Source organism: Cupressus sempervirens, chromosome 2 (genome assembly GCF_028749045.1).
Source record: "Cupressus sempervirens isolate cs-2001-9-10 chromosome 2, ASM2874904v1, whole genome shotgun sequence".
In the NCBI taxonomy this organism is placed as follows: Eukaryota; Viridiplantae; Streptophyta; class Pinopsida; order Cupressales; family Cupressaceae; genus Cupressus; species Cupressus sempervirens.
This window is the reverse complement of record NC_143119.1, coordinates 98,089,433-98,096,091: the sequence shown is the minus strand read 5'-3', so window position 1 is coordinate 98,096,091 and position 6,659 is coordinate 98,089,433.

Sequence of the window (6,659 nt, the reverse complement as noted above, 5' to 3'; positions counted from 1 at the left end):
CATCATTCCTGACCTCTTAGAGATTTATTTGGTGAAGAAGTGATACTTTCATGCATAGATTTATGCAAAAGTTAGATCTTCCAATTTTTTGCAGTGATTTTTTCTCTAGAGATTTGATTGTAGTGGTTGAGTTTTGTCTTATGAGGGAAGTCATCCAATTTATACTGGCATTGTAGAGGCAAACTTTTTACTCTTTCTTAAGGTTGGGTTTTATTTGTTTCTTTAGTACTGCCTTGGCATGCTACTATAAATTCCCTACTGCCTTTGAGTTATATGACTTCCTTCCTTATCTCTTTCAACCATCGTTGTACTGTGTAAATTTGTTTTCCTCTTTTCAACGTATTGCAAATATCTATAATTTGCACTCTCTATATCTTTTTTGACCCATGAATGATAAAAAGTGAAGTATCTTGTGTCACTCATATGGTTGTTTGATTTGTGTGTAGTTTGTAGATTAAAGTAGGGTTTGAATCCATATATCTTTAGACTGTCATAATAATAGCATTGTGCATGTATGGGTAGAGACTGATCCGAACATCTTATTTTGGTGCATCACCTCTTTAGAATAAATTAGGTAGTTGCTTTTATGTATTCCTTCTCCTTTGTTTCTTTAATAATAGTTTAGGTGCATTCTAATAATAGAGGAAGCCAACCTTCTTCGAAGATTCAACCTCATAGTTCAAGTTCCATAGCCTAGAGGTTATTTCCATGTTTCACGTGGTTGTCCTTAGGTAAGACTTTGGGCAAGGGTGCAAGCTTTTGTGACAAGAGTAACTCCTCTTGTGGCTTGCATTCTTTTTTATACACATGTGAAACAAAAGGTTTCAAAACTCTTTTAGTTCGTCCCTTTGATGTTTCATTTTCTTGATCCAGATATGCATCCCAATCTCACTTACTGCATTTATTTTATTTTCTTGAATTATTATCAACAAAATGTTTCAAATTGGAGTGACTTGTCCCTTTAATACTTTTGCTTTTTGTGATTGTCTTCTTTATCTATTGATGTATGTCTTTATTTTGTTAAGAGTAGTAACATGTTAGGATGGTGAATGTGAGGTGAAGTGAGGTACCATCATTGCTTAGATCCATGGGATCTAACCTATCTTTTTTTTTTCATGAATGCACAAAATAGATGCATGGAAAGGACGAGATTTGGGGTAGCGAACAAATGGATGTGGATGGATGCAACTCGACCAGTCATTACAGGCAATGACTGGTGCCCATGACCTTTCCTCTCTTTATTATTCTTTCATTTTATTCATTTTAGAAGAGTAGAAATATATATTAGTAGATAGAGATTACTCTAATAGTCAAATGTGTGGGAGAATTTTACTTTCAGCATCTTCATTCCACAATTATAAACATGAACTATACCATCATACAAACATTGTATACTATTTCAATATGAATAAAATGCTTCCTTTTATGTGATTCTGAGTATAACTTGAAAGTGATAAACATGTATGCTTTACTCCATCTAAACATATGTGAAAATTGAGTAACATTTTTGGCGACCTTTGGTAATTATCTTCCTGCTGGACACTTGACCAGTTGCTTTTTGATATCCATTGGGCATGAGAGTCTGAATTTTATGCATTCCTGGGACCTAGACCAGACCTAACACAACTTATAAAGTTACTTTTTGGGTTCGGGATGTATGAAAATGAGTCTAATAAGACCTAAAAACTCCTATTGGACTGTTTTTCATGCATGATCAGACCTTATTATCAACTAGAAGTCAAAATTTCATAGTTATCCATCTTGAGCGTGCATATAAATGTATGAATTGGATGGATGTAGGTGATTAGTAGACACATGTGTATGCATATAGTTAGGGTTGACAACCATGTATGGGAGGATGAAACTGACAGTATGACATGAAATGGCTACGATACTAGGTGTATGCATATGCATGTGTGTGCTGATTAGGTGTATGCATTCAACCCATGCATTGATATGTATGGATGAGATGAGAGGGTATGAAATGAAAATTAAATGACTCAAACTAGAAACTTAATGAAACTAAAAAATTAAGGAACAAAATAGGAAACTATTCTGGAAAAGAACACAAAACTGACATGCGCTTGGACTACACTTAGGAAAAACTTAAACTAATATGCAGATGAATTTATTGAACCTAACCTAGAAAAAAAAGTAAAAGATAGATCATACCTCAAAGCAAGCCTTGAGGTGTATCCTATTCACAAGAATTGGTAGAATGCTCTTTCAAGAGTGGCAAGTTGAAATGCATTGTGTTCCTTGCATTTGATAATCTAAAAAGGGCCTACCCAAAAATGATCAAAGTTAGCATGTTGTCCTGGTCTTGGTTTGAGGACATCCCACTTCAACACCATATCTCCTTCCTTTAAATAATGATTCTTTTCCTTTTTATCAAATGTCTTTTTCATCTGTAACTATTGACATTCCATTTTCTATAGCACTTCGCTCCTTTCTTCTTCTAACTCCAACAATTTAGCATACCTTAGCTTGAGAGGATACTATTCTTCAAATAATATCAGCTGATCAACAAGTTGTAGGGAAGGAAATTCAGTAGTAATAGGCAATTTAGCCTCTTTCCCATATACCAAAACATAAGGAGATGTTCCAATGATTCATTAAGGGGCAATCCTATCCAACAATAAGGCATATTTTAACCTTGAATGCCAATCTCGCTTGTTCTCCTCCAGCATTCTTTTGATGATCCTTAAAAGATTTTTATTTGTGCTTTCCTCTAAACCATTACCTTGAGGGTAATTTGATGAGGTATTGAGATATATACTTTTCTTTAATACCCATTTAGTCACTCTAGCTCCCACAAAGGCTAATGCATTATTAGAAATGATTGAATTAGGAGTCCCAAACCTTGTTGTTAAATCATCATAAAATTTTAGTACGACTAATTCATTTGCCTCTCTCAACACTACTACTTTAGTCCATCGTGTAATGTAATCAATAGCTGTAAGAATTCATTTGTGACCTACATTAGAACTTAGATTGATGGGGCCCACAAAATCAATTCCCCATTTCATAAATGGCTGATCAACCAAGATTGGTTACAAAGGTAAGGCTGCTAACCTTTCCTTGTCGAAAAATAACACACATTTTTTTACATTTTCTTGCCTGAGTATGGACATCTTTGAATAGATTAGGCCAATAGAATCCTGACCTTAATACTTTATAAGTTGTTGTCTTTTGGGAAAAGCGACCCCCTTCATCATGGAACTATTCCAAGATCTTATGAGTCTAATAAGCACTTATGCAATGCAATAACATGCCACTATGATCTTTTTTGAACGAAACATCATCAACCAAAACATGAGGAATTGACTGAAGTCTAAAATACCCACATTTTTCTCTATCCAACCTCAGAGGGAATTCCCTTGTTTGCAAATAATGATTCATTCTAGTCAACCAGCATGTTGATTAATCATTTCCAACCTGATTATTATTAACCAACAACAAATTTTGACTATTTTCTACCTCTTGAATGGTGTCATCTGCCAACTGTTCACATAATCCTTTTCCTCAAACAAGTTTGGTGATATATATATCAATGTCATATTCCATGACACAAGTTATCTAGCCTGCTCTTTTTTCATTTAAATCTCTACTTAATAAAAGAAAAATCACACTTGGATGGGCTACCATTAAATGAATCTCATTGTTCGAAACCAAGTGTTTGAACTTTTTTAGACTTTTAATAACATCAAAAACATGCTTCTCAACAAAGTTGTACCTTTGTTCATAATCTTGCAAACATTTGCTAAAAAATACAATAGGTTGTTCAAATCCTTCAACATTATTTTGAACTAGCATTGTTGAAATGGTGTCAAAACCACCATAAGCATATAATATAAAATCTTTGGTAAAAAAGTAGGGGCAGTATACAAGGCTTCTTTAATTGCTTCAAAACAATGCTTCCCTTCTTTGGTCCAACTAAAAAAAAAAATTTCCTTTAACATTGTTGTTAAAGGCTTTAAAAGATTGGCAATATCAGGTATGAAACGCCTCACAAAATTGATCCTACCAATGAAATTTTGTAGCCCCTTTTTATGGCTAGGCAATGGTAACTCTAAAATTGCTTGTAATCTCTCAAGATCTATAGCAGTGCCATGTTTTGAAACAATATATCTGAGAAGTCTTCCTTGATGAACAATAAATAAAGATTTTTTAGAATTAAGAAAAATATCAAATTCTCTACATCTTTCCAGCACTTGTTTGAGATGAAAAATGTGGTCTTTAGCCTCCTTATTGAAAACAGTAATATCATCTAATATACTAGCACCATCTTATAGATTAACTTCCCAAATGCCATATCCATAGCTTTATGAAATGTAGCTCTAGCATTAGATAATCCAAAAGGCATCCTTCTATAAGCCATAGTTCCCCATTTTGTAGTCAATGTTGTTTAACTAATCCTCATCTTTTAGCAAAATTTAATTGTACAAGATATCCATCTAACAAAGAAAACCTTTCAAAACTTGAAACATACTATAAAATTTGTTCCATAGAGGGTAAGGGGTGCCTATCTTTCAGTGAAGCCCTATTTAAATATCTAAAGTCAATAGAAAAGTGTATCTCTTCATTTCTCTTCCTCATGGGAACTAGATTGGAGACCCAAGAAGTATGTTTAGTAGGAAAAACAATCCCTCCCTCTAAAAGCTTATTCAACTCTTTCAACATTAAAGGTTCTAGCTTAAGATTGATAGGTCTCTGTTTTTGTCTTATAGGTTTAGCGTTAGGCTCAAGCTCTATAGTATGCTGGGTTAACTTAGGATCAAAACCTTTTAGATTAGAATAATCCCATGCAAAAACATCATTAAATTCCTAAAATAATTCAATAAAATATTGTTTTCTTGCTGTGAGTTTATCTTACCAACCTTTAGCCATTTTCCTACAAATTTTTTTGGCTCTTCATAATGTTCTTCCTTTACTAGTAAACTGGTTTTATCCTTCTTCACTTGATCATCTAGATTAAAGATAGTCTCTAGGGTAACCAAACCTTTTGGTAACTTGTTCATCTTCAGCTGTATAACCTGATCACCGTACTGCTGATTGAATCTATCCTGATTAGAAACTGGAAACACATCCTCTTGCAATAAGAAATTTAATATCTACTCATTTGAATAAAAAAACCTACCAACTTATGTTGTTATCTGGTATTGAAGGTCTAACTATTACCTTCACATGATGTTGTTTTTTTTTTTTGTGATAATTTCAATAATATCAAACTGTGCAATTACTGCTGCAAGTCTATTAGCAAACTGATTTTTTACTCTAGGTATGGATATTACATTAAAAGCTCCAAATTATTTGATAATATTCCATACCCTATTTCTATACGGCTTTAGAGTATCATTCTTGACAGAAATCAGACCTCTAACTTGGTTCACAATAAGCTCACTATCCCCGAAAACTTGTAAGCACATTACTTTCCTCTTTCTTGCCTATTCCAAACCTTAAATTAGTCCTTCATACTCTGCCACATTGTTAGAACATGCAAACCAAAAATGAAAAGCAAAAAAAATACTTATCCTCATGAGGTGATACTAGCATCACACCTCCACTGGCACCATTCTTACTTAGTGAACCAACAAAACACATCTTCCGCACCTATTTTTCTTGTTCAATAATCTAATTTGTATCCTTGACCAGATTTGGGATTTCTTAACTTTGATCTAGTATCATATAATTACCAAAACCAACATCATGAATAATGTTGTTTTGACTGTTAGAAGCATTTTTAGCAACCCATTCATCAAGTAAAATGTTTGGAATACCATTGAGACATGCTTTAGAATCTATTACATCAAGTTCATCACTATCAAATGAGATTAGATTTGCATTAATGGTAGCAGGGACATAAGGTTCTATATGGTCCTTAGCTAACTTTTCAAACTTAATTATGATTTTTGTACCATATCTTGACCTAAAGAGCGTATGAGACCAATCTGATGAAAAATAACCACCAATCTTTGATGTGAAATCTCTAGATAAACATAATGCAAAATATGGTGGAAGATCTATGACATAAACATCCTGAGGTGTTGAGAAATTTGGACATGCATACAAGGTTAGACTAGCATCCTTAATGACACCTATTGTATTGATAGATGACCCATCCAATTGTACTACACCTTTCTTCAAAGGTTGATATTTTAGCCCTAGTTGGTCTGCTACCTTTTTACGCATAATTGAGCTTGTAGCTCCACTATCAATCATGCAATTGTGAACCAAATTATTACCGATAATCAATCACATAAAAAAGGGGAGGTTTGACAGTTGGAGTTGTTGGTTTACTATTATTTTCTTCATTATTTGTAAATACAACACTTACTGTATTTTCACCAGCACTACACCTTTTCGATAATTTAGATTGCAAAAAATCAACTTGACTAGGAATTGCCAAAAAATTCCACATATTGATAGATACACTCATTTTCTCCATATTTTCAACAATATTAAAAGGAATTGATGTATGTACCTTAGGCTAAAATTTTGTAACAACAGGTTGTGCTTGTTGTTGTTGTTCCGTATTGGTATGTGGAAGAGTTGCTGGTGGAACTTGTTGATTTGTTGGCTTAGATGATCCAACAATGGCTGCATTACTTGTATTGTTGTTGTTACCGATATTTTGGTTGTCTAGAGCTCTCTTTTTG